Genomic DNA, 18,704 nt, shown 5'->3' with positions numbered 1-18,704 from the left:
TTGGGGACAGAACATGATGGAAGATAGTATGAGGAAAAGAATGTATATACATGTATGACTGAGTCACTTTGCTGTACAGCAGAAATTGGCACATTGTAAAATCGACTATACTATAATAAAATATTTACTTAATAAAAATGAATAAATAAAAAAGAAATCAAATTGAGATATGCTGTCATTAATTAGATTTGATTGGCCTTGTGATTATGCCAAACAACGAGCAAAAATTACAGGCTATCCAGCTATACTATTACATTAATTACCAACAGATTTTTTTTTTGTAACTCACTAGTGTCTTAAAAAGTAAGAATTTAGGGAGTTTCTGTCATGGATCAGCAGTTAATGAATCCAACTAGTATCCATGAGGAGGCAGGTTCAATTATCCCTGGCCTTGTTCAGTGGATTAAGGATCCGACATTGCTGAGAGCTGTGGTAAAGGTCCACAGATGCAGCTCAGATCCAGTGTTGCTGTGACTGTTGCATAGGCCAGCAGCTACAACTCCAATTCCACGCCTACAACATCCACATTCCATGGGTGGGGCCCTAAAAAAAAAATAAAATAAAGACAAAAAATTATTAAGAATTTAGTCAGTTAATCGGAAGAATGAGTTTACATATTAAATGCTCATTATCAATAACATAGTTTGAAATCTTCTATTTGTAGAGGGGAGATATTAGTAGACTAATGATAGCATCATTTTGATCATCTAACTCTCTTCTCCCCAAATACAAAGAAATCACTAGGCCTTTACGAATGTATATTTAGTTACTTACTAGGACATCGGTATTTACAAGGATAGTGCTTTAGTCAAATATGTTTGCATCTTGGTTGATGTAACATTCATCATTCTCTTTTGGGTTGGAGTATTTCATTTGAGTTTGACTATCATGATTAAATTCTTAGATGTTTAGTTACTTAGAAAAGTAATGCACTAACATTTCAGTATCTCAAAGCTGTATGGAGAATGTGGACTCTGCAATAATGCTGACCATTTCCTAATTACTTCCAGTAGCCCGTTCATCACCAACTGTTATGTATCTTTTGGCTATCACATCTAACTCTCTTTTCCTTGCCCTTATTCAATAATCTTTGCCTCATCAACTATGATATAAATGAAACTATACTAGTTTTGTGAGAAAAATAAAGTTCTGGGATTCTTGTAATTTGTATGTGTTTCAAAGTATTTCTATATAAATTGTCTCATTTTACTAAAAATAATCTAGTAGGATGCAAAAAATTATAATCCTTTTTTTTTTTTGTAAATTATCTAAATTCACAGGATTAGTTAGTAATGGAACTGGGGTAAGAAACAAAACAACAACAACAAACCTCCCCGCCCCCCAAAAAAAATAAAAAAACCTCTGGTCTTTACTTTTCTACTACAAATTCAGCAAAACAAGAACACAAAAACAAGAAGAACATCTAATCACAATGTAGCTTACACTATAGTTGGGAAGCTAATATCCTTAAGGAAAATTGTTTAATATTTTTTTCAAATATTTCCAGATCTCTTCAACTAATTCGTTGAGTAACACTAACCTGAGCATACACAAAGATTATAATTAAATAAAAATTACTTCTTGGCATCAGGTCACGATACCATCTCTTCCATGTTCTCTCATGCCTTTTAGCACTTCATCATTGTGAAGTTGCCCGAGTTGCTCTAAATGTGATGTGTGTGCTTTCCACTGTGTGAGTTAACATATGCATTGGAATATCTTGCTGACGCACTGCCTATAGATTTCAAGTGACCAGGTGGAATATTTTCCCCTTACCATCAGTGAAGTTGTGCTGCTAATGCCAACATTCTACAAAAGAGAAGCAATTTCATTGGCAAGAGAATTCATGGTGCTGGTTCATTTTTGTTCCCTCATGCCCCTTGGCTAGCCATTCCCATTCTCTCCTTTCCACATTTTATCATAAGTTGCGCACATGATAGTTAAACTACACAGGAAGCTTTGATGATTCTTCCATCACCAAACTTTCCTCCACACACTCTTGGCTTCCTCCAGCCAATGGCGAAAGGCCCTCCTCACCATTTTCCCTCTGCTGTCACTTTGCCTATAGAGTTTCTTCACAAGGAAGAAGTGTCCTTCCCCTCCAGATCCCCGCTAACCAGCTAGTCTTAGAATAAATCAGGATACTGGAATGAAATGTCTTACATATCCTCTGGTTTATGGTATGTAATTTAGTTGTCACACATGCAATCAAAAACATAGTAAAATACAGATCAACACCACAAAAAAAAAAAATGCAATGCAAAGCATGACAAAAATCTGACCTTGTACCAAAGAATGATATGTAAACAATAAAGACACTGATGTCAAAAGAAAAAAATTATCAACAGCATACGGATGAGGAAGCAGAAGTTCATTACCTTTAACACTGAAAAAATCAGTGGCATTTGAAGAGGACAGAAAGGCATAAAAATTATACTCCTTTTTTTTTTGGCACAGAATATTTTCTCTCTCATCTTTATTTGAAAAATAAGAGAGGAAAATTTTAAGGAACTATAATGGAATGAGCCAATCTACAAAGTAGGAAGCAAACCAGTAATAAGCAGTATTTTGACTGCAACCTACTCCGGTCAGCAGAGCCTGAGAGTCTTCATTGCTAAAAGAAAGGCAGAGTCAGAGTTCCCATCGTGGCACAGTGGTTAACGAATCCGACTAGGAACCATTAGGTTGCGGGTTCGGTCCCTGGCCTCGCTCAGCGGGTGAAGGATCCGGCCTTGCTGTGAGCTGTGATGTAGGCCGCAGAAGCTGCTCGGATCTCACATTGCTGTGGTTCTGGCATAGGCTGGTGGTTACGGCTCCAATTCGACGGCCTGGGAACCTCCATGTGCCACGGGAGCGGCCCAAGAAATGGCAAACACACACACACACAAAGAAAGAAAGAAAGCCAGGGTCTGAATATACAAAACCTTTTTAAATATTTTCCTTTAAGATGTAAGCAAGGTACAGTGTTATACCACTTTCAGGTATAAAATATAAGGATTCAGTATTGTATATATCATGAAATGATCACCACAATGAGTCATCTTAGCATCTGTCAACATACATAGTTACTCATTTTTTATTGCGATGAGAATTTTGAAATTTTACTCTCTTAGCAACTTCCAAATATACAATACAGCATTAATTATAGACAACGTGCTGTACATTACATGCCTATGACATCTATTTATTTTATAACTGAAAGTTTATACCTAAAATGTGTAGTCTTGGAGAGAAGAGTGTAAGCAGTTTGTTCACTTGATTATTTTGAATCAGCCTGTGTTTTAAAATAAATTATACCCAGCTACACTTTGCATGGTAAATAGACTAGTCTGAAACAACCAAAGTCTGCATGACAGATAATTGAGTGGTTAGGTTGGAAATTTAGAAAAATGACAGTCTATAAAGTAACTGAATGCCAAAGTGAGAATTTGCTATTACACATCAGGATTGGGGAAACAAGATGAAAAAGGTATGCCCTTGAATATTCGAGTTTAATGGAAAAGAGAATCATATGGAGAAATAAAAGTAAAGTGTCCTAGGAGAAAGAGGGTGTGAGGGAGGGAATGAGGATTAGCCCATAAGGATGAGTAGAAATTCGCTAGATAGATACAACAAGGAAGGAAATTCTAGGTAAAGAGAGGGTGAGGAAGAATAATAGCAGTAGGCAAACTGAGTGGGGAAGAATTAGTAAAATCCTGAAGATGGATGAGCAAAATGAGAACAGATGGAAAGGAATTTTCTCCTTTAAATTTTTATTAAAAGTTTATATATGTTATCCAATTATTCCATAAGATTTTTCAAATTCATTTTGCAATCCTCCCAATCTTAATAAGAAAGCAATGATCTTCATTCCTGAGTAGGTTCTTATTTGAACATATCATAGACAAAAAAAGAAAATCTTAAGCTGTGCATCTCAAGACCAAAAGCATGGTGCAACAACCGTTTATACAACTTCTAAACTATAGAACGATCTGGAAGTAGGAAAAATAATTGTTTCACTAGAGGATCCTTCTAAACATTTAAAAACATGAATTTTTCATCTATTTTTCTCATTTTTTCATATTTCCACAGAACGGTGAGAATGCAGAAGAACAGGGCAGAAGTGGTGTTCTCTCAGGAGACTCTGTGTTCTAGAGTCTCTCCTCAAACCAGCAGTCAAATAAAATAATCTGATTATGAAGAGTAATTGAAAAAAAATTCAGCCATTTATCTATCCACAGCTACCGGACTGTTCAGGGCTGTATTCTCTTTCCTCATTCTCTGTGGCATTGTCTGACATAAAACCACTATAGTCTCTGGCTTCTCTCTGTTTGTGTTTGCCTTCATCTATTCTTGCATTTTTTTTTTTTTCCTGCACCCAAGGCATGGGGAAATTCCAGTGCCTGTGGCTGAACCCACACCACAGCAGCCAGATACTTACCCCTGAGGCACAGGGAAAGTTGCCTTCATCTACTCTTTTATTTTATTTATTTATTTATTTATTTATTTATTTATTTATTTATTTATTTATTTATTTATTTTAAGGCTGCACCCATGGCATATGGAGGTTCCCAGGCTAGGGGTGGAATCAGAGCTGTAGCCGCTGGCCTATCCCACAGCCACAGCAATGCCAGATCCAAGCCGCATCTGTGGCAATGCCAGATGCTTAACCCACTGAGTGAGGACAGAGTTTGAACCTGCGTCCTCATGCATACTAGTCAGATTTGTTTCCACTGAGCCATGATGGGAATGCTACCTTCATCCACTCTTGATTCACTAATCAGGTATGTGTTTTTTATTGGGAGACTGAAGGAAAATTATAATTTCATGTATTTTCCTTTCCATTTAAAAAATCAAAGAAACTTTGTGTTGAATAGAATGTATTAAAATTCTCCAAAACATGTAATAAGATTCAATGATCAAGAGTATGAAATATGTAGCCACTTATCCTTAACCTTGAAAACGCAGATGATTATTTACACATCTCTGAGTAGAAATATTTTCATATGTATAATAGAGATAATCACATCTACATCATGTGAAATTATAAAGGTTTGAGTAAAAAATCTGTGAAAAATGCAAATATCTCTACATACATATGTGTGTAGTTGTCTCTGTATGTATGTAGTAGTTATATGAATACTACCTTATACTCATAGATAATCTACTCCATATGTTTGGTTGAATTGGAAGTAGAAAATATTTAGTGAAAGAAGAGATGGAGCAGGCATTAGGCATGGAACATCAAAGGGCTAGTCTTCAAGGCTAACACATGCGAAAAGAGAGGCAGAAAGAAGGTGTTTGGGGTAGGAAGGGCCTCAGACTCTAGTTCAGCTCTGGGAATGTCCCAAATATTAGAAAATATACTGCTATGCAGAAATTCCTACCTTAGAAAGAAATAGCCAGACTACAATAGACCAGACAGTAGATCATGCTTAGTTTTTGGCTGCTGTTGCCCTGAAGACCTCGGGTACAGGGCTATGATGGATCCTGAGGGTAATTCAGCTCAGCATCACAGATAACTATACCCCTTGCAGACAGTTCTCTGTTGAAATGGGATATACCTCCCTGCTTGCCATTACATAGAGAGAGAAGCCAACAATTATAGGTAGAATTCATGTTATTAATATTATGTAATAGTACCTCACACATGATCACTGACAGACAAATTTTAAGTTTTTCCGTTTATGGAAAACTATGAAAGCATGGCAGATTTTTTAAGTGTTCATAAATGTCCTTTTGCTCAACATCTAAGGAGGGGCTATCTGAACTGTGTGAACAGACATCTGCTTTGTTTTCTCCCTCACTTGCATAATATCCTTGAACTATGGATCCTGTGATGAGGTCACAATTCATCTGGGATGCATTCTAAATTCCCTTTGGGGAGTTCCCACCATGGCGCAGCAGAAACGAATCTGATTAGTATCCATGAGGATGCAGGTTGGATCCTTGTCCTTGCTCAATGGATCAGAGATCCGGCATTGCCATGAGCTGTGGTGCAGGTCTCAGACACAACTTGGATCTAGAGTTGCTGTGGCTATGGTGTAGTCCAGCTGCTGTAGCTCTGATTTGATCCCTGGCCTGGGAATTTGCATATGCCTTGGGTGCAGCATATTTCAGTAGGATAAAATCGGTATATACAAAAGGACCTGTGTCCTACATATGCTGAAATTTTATTTACATGCACACCCATATAGAGTATGTACAAAATGATGCTTCCTTGTATTTTCCATTTAATTCTAATTCATCAATAGTCTATCAAATTCTGTGGGCAAAAGTTACTCTTCAGATACAAAAGTATATAAACCAAATGGCAGGAAAGTAAGCCTTTAGAGATTTGACCTTGCAAAGAAGAAAGGGGGGTGGAGAGAATTGCTGATTCATAAAGGAAAAGCTTCCTGAAGAATTGAGTGCTCAGGTTAAACTTCCCTCCTAGGCAGCACTAATTTGGTTGACAGATACCAAACCATAGTTAATCTAAGTTGACACTGACCTTGCTGGCATTACCTGCAAAATAACCTCATATGAATTTTTCTCAAATAATTATTCTAATGCACTATATACAGAAAAGTTGTCTATAAACAAAGCTAGAGATGTTTAATTTCCCTTCAGCTAAAATTTACCAAGTTTTTGCTACCAAGAAGAGAAAAATTCAGCTACACTATGCAGCAAGAGTTATGCCTTGGACTTTACAGGAAAGAATCAGTGGCTCAGTGGAAAACCATGCAGAGATTATATGGGAGCTATTTTATAATTCCGTAAGATGTAGATACTGATAAATATGCAAAACAATTAGTGCATACAGATATGCAAATTAGTTCTGTATTTTGGAGGAATAGCCACTCTTCCCTGTGGAAAAAATGATATTGCCTGAATTTATACATTCATTCCAATATTCATGGCCCATAAATATGCCTATTCTTTGGGTTTGCTTTTGAAATGCTTGTAAAATCTTCATGATTTTCCTCATTGATTAAAAAGTTAAAAATCATTCATGTATTAATTTTTACATCTGTATGAGAGACAAACAATTACCTTTTTAAAAAAATCTGTGAAAAATATGGTCTTTAATGTCATATACTGATGAATAGCTTATATTTTTGGATGGTTTCCTTATAAATCCAAATTTTAAATCATAGAGTTGTGTATATTTAATTCACTTTTAATTTATTCACTTAGTCACATTTTTGTTTCATTTTATTTTTTAAAAAATTTTATTGAGGTATAGTTGCTTTACAATATTGTGTCAATTTCTGTTGTGTAGCAAAATGACCCAGTCGTACATATATATATGTACATTTTTCATATTATTTTTTTATCACCTTCTTTCACACAGGATTGGATATAATTCTCTGTGCTATATAGTAGAACATCATTGCTTATCAATTCTAAATGTAATAGTTTGTGTCTACTAACCCCAAACTTCCCATGCATTCCACTCCCCCATTCCTCCCTCTGGGCAACCACAAGTCTGTTCTCTATGTCTATGAGTCTGTTCTGTTCTGTAGATAGGTTAATGTATGCTATATTTTAAATTCCATATAAAGTAATACATTGTATTTGTCTTTCTCTTTCTAACTTACTTCACTTAGTATGAGAATTTCTAGTTGTATCACCTATTCACTTTTTTACTGAACATCTAAAATATTCCAGATGGTATTAGAATACCAGGAAATCAGGAATAATTGTATCATGTGACTCTATCCCTGATAGGTCACAGCTAAGATTTTCCTGTGGGAACTATGTCTCATGAATGGGTAAATTATGATGCAACAGAGTGTGTGTTAAAAGAGGTGAAGACCAAAACACTTTCAAAGGAGAAGAAAATAATTTAAAAAACCAATTCATTTTGGGGCCTTAGAAAAAAGATAAAACCTGAGGTGAGATTTAAAAAACGGTTTTAAAAATATAATAATACTTGTTTGGGAAGTGATAGGACTTTGTTGCACACATTTGAGTTTTACATTTGTGCTTTTGCCAAGAGATTCATCAAAAACTTTAACAACTACAATCAAATGTTATAAAAACCCTAGACCTTAAATACCAGGGAGTGAAGTGAATTGCAACAGGTCACACAGCTAGATGGTGAAAAAGTGAGAACTCAAGATTTACCAATTCTAATTTTTCTTCCTCAAGACACTTGTGATATTCACAGGATGTAAGAAATCAGAGCAGACACTAGTGCACTACAGTAACACTCAAAGTGTAAAAACACAAGTACCATTGTAAAACTAGGTAATTACTTTATATGTTAGTGTACTAGGGCAGCCACCATAAAATGCTACAGACTGGGTGGCATCTACAGCAGAAACTAATTTTTTCATAGCTCTGGAGGCTGGAAGTCTGAGATCACAATGTTGGCAGCCTCCTTCTGAGGCTTCTTTCTTTGGCTTCTAGAAAGTCTTCTCCTTTATATAGCATGTCTTTATCTGGTCTTTTCTCTGAGCTCATGAATTCTTTGTGTCTGTTCATGTCTTTTATTTTTTATTTTTTCTTCCTAAAACGATACCAGGTTTATTGGATTGGGGCCACCTTAATAAACTCTTCAAAATTCCCATCCTCAAATATAGCTGAATTCTGAGGAAATAGAGGGGTTAACGTTTCAACATAAGAATTTGGGGGGAATACAGTCTCAACTCATGAACATTTAGTTTATTTACACAGAGTGTAAGAAAATCAGTTAAATCAATTAAGTAGCTAAGTTGGGAAAATATTCTATAACGTATTTATTCTGAAAAGTCTAGAGCCGCCTCCATCAACTCCTAAAGAATAGACCACAGTACCGCTGTATTTTATCTGGATGGAAGAACTGATAAATGTCAGAATATTTAAATATTTCCAGGTGGAACGTCCAGGGAAATGATCCGCAGTTTCCCAAGATGCCATGGGAGTATGTCAGCCATGGTTTACAAACAGTGAGTAAATGAAAGCAACTTCGTGAATTTTGCAGCTTGCCTAAGGTCCATTCACCTAAGAGGAAAATTTTAAAGTTGAGTACAGGAGAATTATATTTGTTTGACTTTATTCTGAGAACAATCCACACATAGTATTTTGCTACTAAAATATTTTACTATTAAAACTGCTCAAACTTCATATGCTTTAGGTCATGAACAGGCTTTTTTTTTTAAATGTTTAACTGTTGTTCTCTAAAGCCATAACAAAAGAACCACTTGTTTTCAAAAGCTGTCAAGCCAGTCACTCAAGTAGAAATTATTTTTCCAGATGTATGAAGTATAAGGGACAAATAAAAATTGCAATATTTAAACTGTACATTGTGATGCTTTGAGATATAAATATTTATATAGTAAAATAAGTACTACAATCAAGCTGATTAAGATATCCAACTTCTTGTGTGTGAGAGAAAAAAAGTTCTACTCTCAAGAAATTTTGAGTACATGATACAATATGATTAATCATGGTCACTGTAGTGTATTTTAGGTCTCCAGAACATGTTCATGCTGCATAACTAAAACTTTGTAACATTCGATCAACATTTCCCTATTTCTCCCATTCCCCAGACCCTGGTAGTCACCATATTACTCTCTCTGCTTCTGTGAGTTCAACTTTTTTTAGATTCCACATATAAATGAGGTTAAGCACAATTTGTCTTTCTGTGTTTGGTTCATTTTACTTAGGTCGTATTCCAGATTCATCTATGTCTTAAAGAGTAGAATATACTTTTTTAAGGCTCAATAATATTCCATTGTAATATATTATGCTTTCTTTATCCACTTATCAGTTCCTGTACGTTTAGATAGTTTCTGCATTTTTTTAAATTGTGAAGAATCCTGCAATGAAATGGGGGTGAAGATATCTCTTTGAGATCCTGATTTGATAGTTTTATTTTTAGTTTTTTGAGGAAATTCCATATTGATTTCCATTACGAGTATAGCAATTTACATTCCCACTTAGAGTATACAGGAGTTCCCTTTTTTTTTCCACATCTCCAAAAATATTTATAAGCTTTTGTTTCTTGTGATAATATCCATTCTGAGGGGTATGAGGTCATACCTCACTGTGGATTCAGTAAAATATTTATCAAAATTCTACTGATATTTTTCACAGAAGTAGGAAAATAATCCTAAATTTCATATGGAACCACAAAAGACCCCAAATAGTCAAAGCAATCTTGAGCAAGACACAGAGAGGCATCACACTTGCCTGATTTTGAAATATACCACAAAGCCATAGTAACCAAAATAGTATAGTAGCAGCATAAAAATAGACACATAGAGTAATGGATCACAAATTGACACATTTATAGTCAAGGATGCCAGGAGTATACTATAGGAAAGGGTAATATCTTTAACAAATGGTTTGGGAAAAACTGGATATCCATAGACAGAAGAATGAAATTGGACCCTTATTTCACACCATCTACAAAAATCAACTCAAAACAGATTAAAGATTTAAACATAAGATTCCAAACCCTAAAATTACTAGAAGAAAACAGAGAATGAAGTCATGACATTGGTCTGGGCAATGAAGTTTTGCCCAAACCACAGAGAACAAAAGCAAATATAGACAAATGGAATTGCTTTAAACTACAAGTTCCTACACAGCAAAAGGAAAAAAAGAAGAATGAAGAGATAATTTATGGAATGGAAGGAAATGTTTACAACCATATATCTGGTAATGGTTAGGTAAATATCCAAAATATGTAACAGATTGAACTAAATAGGAAAAAAAACAAACTCCAAAAATGAATAATCTGATATAAAATGGGCAAATAACCTGAAAAGACATTTCTCATAAGATATACAAATGGCCAACAAGTATATAATAAAGTGTTCAACATCATTAACTCTCAGGAAAATGCAAATCAACACCACCTCATAGCCCTCATTTATATGTGGAATCTAAAAAAAGTTGAACTCACAGAAGCAGAGAGAGTAATATGGTGATTACCAGGGTCTGGGGAATGGGAGAAATAGGGAAATGTTGATAGAATGTTGTATCATGTACTTAAAATTTCTTGAGAGTAGAACTTTTTTTCTCTCACACACAAGAAGTTGGATATCTTAATCAGCTTGATTGTAGTACTTATTTTACTATTTTACTTTGGATAGCATGGCTATTTTAACAATATTAATTCTTCCAATACATGAATATAGGTTATATTTCCCTCTATGTGTTTTTAAGTTTCTTTCATCAATTTTTTATAGTTACTAGTGTGCAGATAAATCACTAGTTTTATTACATTTATTCCTAAGCATCGTATTGTTTTTGATGCTCAATGAGATTTTTAATCCAATTGTTTCTTAATTTCTCTTTCAAAGTTTGTTTTTAGAATATTGAATCACCACTGAGTTCTGTATTTTCATTTTGTATCCTGAAAGTTTACTGAATTTTTTACCAGTTCTATCTAGGACAGTTTTTTGTTGGAGTCTTTAGTGTTTTTCATGTATAGTGTCATATCATCAACAAACAGAGATAATTTTGCATCTTACTTTCTGATTTAGATATATTTTATTTACTTTTCCTACTTTATTGTTCTGGAAAGGACTGTGTTGAATGGAAGTTTTGAGAGAAGGAATTGCTGTCTTATTTTTTATCTTAAAAGAAAAATTTTCAGCTTTTCACCATTGAATGTGATTTTAAGTGTAGGTTTTTCATATATGGCCCTCATTATGTTGTGGTACAGTCTGTCTATACTTAAATTATTGAGAATCTGTATATAAATTGATACTGAATCTTGTCAAATATATTTCTGCATCTGTTGAGATGATCACATGAGTTTTATCCTTCATTCTTTTAATTGGTATAACACATTTATTGATTTGTATTTTTGAACCATGCTTTCATCCCAGGCATGAATCCTGTTTGATCATGGTGTATGGTCCTTGTAATATGCTGTTAAATTCTATTTAATAATATTTTGGGAGTTCCTATTGTGGTGCAGCAAAAATGAATCCAACTAGAAACCATGAGGTTGCAAGTTTGACTCCTGGCCTCACTGAGTGGGTTAAGGATCTGGTATTACCAGGAGCTGTGGTTTAAGTCATAGATGTGACTCAGAACCTGCTTTGCTGTACCTGTGGTGTAGGGCAACAGCTATAGCTCTGATTGACCCCTAGTCTGGGAACCTCCATATGCCATAGGTGTGGCCCTAAAAAGCAAAAAAAAAAAAAAAAATTGCTGAGAATTTTTGCATCTATATTGATCAAGGATAACGGACTGACTGTAATTTATAATAGTATCTTCATCTGGTCTTGATATCAGAGTAAATTTGGTCTCATTAAAAAAAAACTTAAAACTCTTCTATTTTTTTAAAAATATAAGGATTGTTTTTATTTTTTGATATTTTTTTTGTAGAATTCAGCCCTATTGCCATCTGGCCCTCAGTTTAACTTTGTTAGGTGGTTTTGATTGTTAATCCAATCTTCTTAGTCATTATTGGTCTGTTCTGACTTTCTTTTCTTCATGATTCAGAATTAGTGAGTTAAATGTTTCCAGGAATATGTATATCTCTACAAGGTTATACAATTTGTTGTTGGCATACAACTGTTCATAGTAATTTCTTATAACTGTTTGTATTATTATATTATCTTTCATGAATTTTTTTTTTTTCGCTTTTTATGCCACGTCTGTGGCACATGGAGGTTCCCAGGCCAGGGGTCCAATCAGAGCTGCAGCGCCAGCTTACACCAAAGCCACAGCAATGCGGGATCCAAGCCACATCTGCAACCTACATCACAGCCCGTAGCAATGCCAGATCCTTAATCCACTGAGTGAGGCCAGGGATCGAACCTGCAACCTCCTGGTTCTTAGTTGGATTTGTTAACCACTGAGCCATGAAGGGAACTCCCTTTCACAATTTTTATAATTATTGTATAATCTTTATAATTTATTTGTCTCTTTTTCTTTTTACTTATCCCACCTAAAATTTTAACTTTCTTTCTTTAAACAAACAGCTGTTGGAGTTCCCTGGTGGCTCAATTGGTTAAGGATCCAGCATTGCAACTTCTCCAACGTGGGTTCATGATATTTTCTATTATTTTTCTATTCTCTATTTCACTTATTTCTGCAGTGATCTTTATTATCTCCTCTCTGCTGCTAACTTTGGACATGGATGTTTCTCTTCTTTTTCTAGTTTCTTGAGGAATAATGTTAGGTTGTTTGAGATTTTTCTTTCTTTCTTAATGTAGGCAGTTATTCTTATAAACTTCCTTTTTAGAACTACTTTTGTCCACACCATAAGATTTGGTATGTTGTGGTTCCATTTTTGTTTGCATCAATATATTTTAAAAATTTTCCTTGTGATTCCTTCTTTGACCCATTGGTTGTTCCTGAATGTGTTTTTGTATCCCAAAGAAATGGAAAGCTGGAACTCACTACATTTTTTTCTCTTCTGTGGGAGAAATCAGGGGCTGAGGGCTTCTCTCTTAGCACTGAACTGTGCTGCTTTAGGGGAAAGTAAATATAAGGAAAGCAAAACTCTTCTTCTTAACTTTTTCACTGCGTGTATTCTTGGATTTGTTGTCGTTGTTCTGGAGTGTTGGGACCTCTCTGCTGTATTTCTGAGCCCATACACATGTATTCTCCCCATGGGTATTGTAAAACTTTATTTTTTTTTTCCTATGGGAGAGATGAGTACTGAATACTCCTATTCTGACATTTTGCTGACTCATTCCCCAAAAAACTTTGAAATTCATCCTTAACAGTTGTTTTTAGCATGAGAAAAACCATGCTAGATACAAACCAATCACTAGGGCTAGAAAAACTAGGGAGAAAGTTAAATCTATACAATGTAATAAGATAATTATCTGTATCTCAATGTTTCATAATGTTTTTGATTTATTTTCAAGTTCCTATTACTTGTCTATATTTGTATTGTAGTTAAATTCTACTTGATTAATTTCATAAATAATCATGATTTAGAAATCTCAAGACTTAAAAAGTAGACATGTTTACTATAACCCCTTAGGTAAATTGTTCACTTGTGTTCTTGTCTATCTATCCACATTAAAAGAATGAAGGATAAAACTCATGTATCATCTCAACAGATGCAGAAATATATTTGACAAGATTAAGTATCAATTTATGATACAGACTCTCAATAATTTAAGTATAGACAGACTGTACCACAACATAATGAGGGCCATATATGAAAAACCTACATTTAAAATCATATCCAACGGTGAAAAGTTGAAAACTTTTCCTTTAAGAAGAGAAATAACACAGTAATTCCTTCTCTCACAACTTCCATTCAACACAGTCCTTTCCAGAACAACCAGGTCGGGAAAGTAAATAAATTACATCTAAATCAAAAAGGAAGATGTAAAATTATCTCTGCTGATATATGACATTATATATGGAAATAAATAATAAAGCAGTTTCAGAGATAAAATGCCAATTCAACATCCCTTGCAATAACAATTCATTGGATGTCTCAAATATAGAAAACAATGCTGGTTGCCAGGTGTAGGGCAAGGAATGAAAGTATATTCTACCCTTCTGGAATCTGTAGTCTGTATATAAAATGATAGATAATACATAAAGAAATAAAAGTGAAGTACAGGTCCTGAATAAATGTAGTAGTGTAATAGTATTTTATTTCATCTTCTCTATCAAAAATCACCAACAAATTAAAAATATAAAAAAATTATAAATAAAATAATAATAAATATCCTTTAAAATAAAGCCCTACTCAATCCCAAAAGAAGCCTGTTTGGCAAATGTTTTGAATTTGGGATCAAAGACAGAACTAATCTTGAGAGTTAATACATACTCTGTCCAACATCAAGAAGACTCTCTGTTTCCTTGAAAGCAAGCTACACAGTGCTGGATGGGCTATTCAGTGGTCTTGTCATTAGAGGAAATCTAGCAGCATGGGTGGTTTATGATAATAGAGTATCCTCATATATCCATTGTTTGATCCCAGCAAATGGAAAATATAGCAAAATTGAAGAAGATAACTTATTTCAGTATCTATGGTACATGCTTCTGACAGAGAAAAGTGAGAAAAATGAAGTAGAATGAAGAATAGAAAGCAGAAAACACCAGATAATATTACTAACAGCCTCTGATATAATGGAATTAGAGTAAGGTACTGCCATATCATAAGTGCTAAAAACTGAGTGGAAAATATTCCAGGGCATTCTCACAGATTTTTGAAAAATATTTCAAATCACAAACTTGAGTGAAAACTGTATACTGCCTGTCCTTTATCTTGCTCATTGTTATTATTGGTGGTGGTGGTGGATGGTGGTGATGGGTTTTTTTGGTTGTTTGTTTTTGTTTTTGCTTTTTATCACATAGCTATAATTATGCAATGGCTGTAACAATTAGAAACAGACTTCCATGGTTCCTATGTAAATTAAAACTCCAGAGTTCCTGTCGTGGTGCAGTGGTTAACGAATCCGACTAGGAACCATGAGGTTGCGGGTTCGGTCCCTGCCCTTGCTCAGTGGGTTAATGATCCAGCGTTGCCGTGAGCTGTGGTGTAGGTTGCAGACACGGCTCGGATCTCGCGTTGCTGTGGTCTGGCGTAGGCCGGAGACTACAGCTCTGATTCGACCCCTAGCCTGGGAACCTCCATATGCTGAGGGAGCGGCCCAAGAAATAGCAAAAAGACAAAAAAAAAAAAAATCAAAACTCCATATACAGATAGTTTATTGTAGAATCAAGACAAAAATCTATACACAAAGGGAAAAATCAAGCTGGTTTCACTGGGTGCCATTTAGTACCTCTAAAGTGTGGATGAGTTTCTAGAACATTCTGAATAAAATAAAATGTGAATTAAGTCAAGAGTTTCTCTTTACAAATGTGAAAGATACACACTTCAAAGAATTAGAGAATGTAATACCATCTTGGCAAATCCCCTGCATAACACATTCAAATAATGTCTTGTAGCCATAGTAAGGAGGTACCTTTATTATGAACAGGCATTAATAATGGTCAAGATAGGAAGGGAGAGTCACCCTCTTTATGACAGATTATTGATTCTTGTGTTCTAGAGGATTATCATGACAGGACAGATAGTAATTTAAGTTAGATGTTGACTCAGGTCACTATGCTAACATCATATCATTTGAGTATGTGCTTATCTGTCCAAAACCTGAAGCTTTTGGCTCTAGGATAGAAGGTCCTTCTGCTCACCTTTCCTTTCATGATCACACTCTTCTACAGACAAGTCTTTGATTTTATCCAGTGTTCATGTGTTTATATATCTCCATGCAGCTTGCAGTACTTAGCCCATCTTATCTACCTCTTCCTGTGTTGATCTGGCTAAAACAAGTTTGCTCATATCATTTCTCAGGGAGGTGCAAGTCAATTTCTGTTGCCCCCTTGAACTGTGATTTTCCTGAAACAGAACAATTGTATGTGAGCTTTATTGTTCAGTGCATAGCAGATGGAGAAGAGCCAATTTACAACCACAGGTACTCTACCTTCCCTGGCACATATTATGTATTTCCATGTTGGCCTTAGGTACTCTACACTGAAGTCTTAACTACATTGTTGCAATTTGCTGGATCTTCCCAACAAAGTGTACCACTACTTCAATAGAGTCCTGAGGAAAAAGATGGAAGAAAACATCCTGGGATGAGAGGTCACTCTTGGCTAGATTATGTTGCCCAGTTATTTAGTCAAACACTAGTATAGATGCTACGGTGAGTATTTTGTAGATGTGAATCACATGTACCATCAGTTAATCTTAAGTAAAGGAGATTATTTACCTCTCTTCTACTAGGATAATTCAGGTCCAAGGAATCTAGTAAGAAATTTTGTGTGTGCATGTGTGTATTGACAGCGGGCTTCCCATGCCTAAAAATATTCAGAAAACCACTGCACTAAGCAGAGCAAATTTGAAGGTGAGTCATGGATGTACCACCTTTGGAGAGGGCATGTGTGCAAGCCTGTGCGATCATATGTCCCATTAAGTATACTCCTGTCCTTCACAAGTCTGGTATTGTTGTGAAAAATCTCATGAGTATTGACCATCATCACTGGAAATCTTCCAGACTACCTTCTGATTCATCTCTTTTACTTCCCTATATCTTATCTTCCTGGCTCTGAAAATACACTTGCCTCTATATTCAGCTCCAAAATTTATCCAAGCCACTTCTATTTGTAATGAAAGACTTTGAATACTTATTCTGCTATGACTTCAGCATCTATGTTCCACTCCCATTTATGAATTGTAGATGTGAAATTCTTCAAGGGTTCTTTGTTCCAGACCTTTAGAATTAACTGTCTAAACCCATCTCCTCATACTTTAAATATCTTAATTCTTTAAAAGTTAAATAAAAATGCATTTAAAAAAAATAACCACTTTTCCATTGTTAGGAGAAACCACCTAGCTTCAGACACAAGTTTAACTATCTTAACCACTTGAATTTATTTTTAATTGTATATTTCCCTTAAGATAATTCCCTTTAGATAGTACTTGACAAATTGATGTTTTAGCTAATTCATACATTCTTTTAATAGTGAAACATGAAGCCACTTTTTCCTCTTTTTTCGTTATTCCTTACAAATCATGTTATTTGAAGAGACTTGGTTATTTGAAGCTGCTATCAGAAAGAATAGCTAATTTTTTTCCTGTGCCTGTGATCACAGGTACTTTTCATTGACAACATTTCATAACCAATTATTCATTGTTTCTGTTTCCTAGGGTTATAACTAATTTACTCAAATATCCTCATGGTCATTTTCTTCTCTCTTTCATTTCTGTGTCTGGCATACATCTTTAATAACCTCATATTCTTTTGGTGTAGCAACTAAAATATATAAAATTCTTATTAATTTTGTGGATATGCCTGACTTATAAAGTACAGATTTGTGGATAATTTCTTAACAAATGAGTTTAGAAGCTAAAAGAAATTTCATTCCTATATAAACTTTAATCTTTAAAATGGTCTTTTCTCTATGTGTGCATATGCGTTAATGTGTATGTCATCTTCATTTACTTAGAAATATCTCCAATTCTTGCTGATTGGTTTTAAGATTTTTCTATGCAAACTTTTCTTAGAAATACAAAATGTCTTGATTGTTCCTCCCTCTCCTTTGCCTATGAAATAACATGTTAAATTTTCCCCAAATTGTTATATATTTTAAATCCATTTGTTATTCTTCAGTTTATATTTCTCTTTATGCATTTTTCATCGCTAAAGTTGTACCCTGATGCAGGCATAGAAAAGCCTGCATATGAATTTATTATCATTTTATTTTTACAAGATCTAGTATAATATTTGACTTGCAAACAAGTCCCACAGTTTGTTGAAAACAAAAGGAACAACTGCATCTCTCAATTCTAACTTTCCAAAGGAATATAGCGCATGCTGTTCCCAGTTGGACATTGTAATGTCCCAACAATATTAATTGGGAAGCTTTCCAATGGTAGAATTACTCTAGCTCTTTCTTTGGTTGCTGGCTGCCAGAATTCTGTCTACCCCACACTGTACTTCGATTATGTGTGCTGATCATTATTGCCATTTTACCATCTGATTGTGTAAAGCATTTCATTCTCTCTGCTGTTTTAACTAATCCACCCATGTTTTGTAGCACCAGATGGTAGGTATCCACAGCCAGTCCTAGTTAATCTGCAAACATTCTCCATGCATACTCTATTTTTATTAGCGTTTGGAAGCTTTTAGATCAAGAAATCAACATTGCAGAGTCTCACACATAACAGTCTTCAGTATAAAAATAAGTGTACTGATCAAGAAATCATGTTATCAGAAATTTATTTTGACATGCTATTCTAAAGTTTAGACATTTAA

The sequence above is a fragment of the Sus scrofa genome, chromosome 11 (genome assembly GCF_000003025.6).
Source record: "Sus scrofa isolate TJ Tabasco breed Duroc chromosome 11, Sscrofa11.1, whole genome shotgun sequence".
Classification (NCBI taxonomy): domain Eukaryota; kingdom Metazoa; phylum Chordata; class Mammalia; order Artiodactyla; family Suidae; genus Sus; species Sus scrofa.
This window is presented reverse-complemented; position numbering follows the sequence as displayed.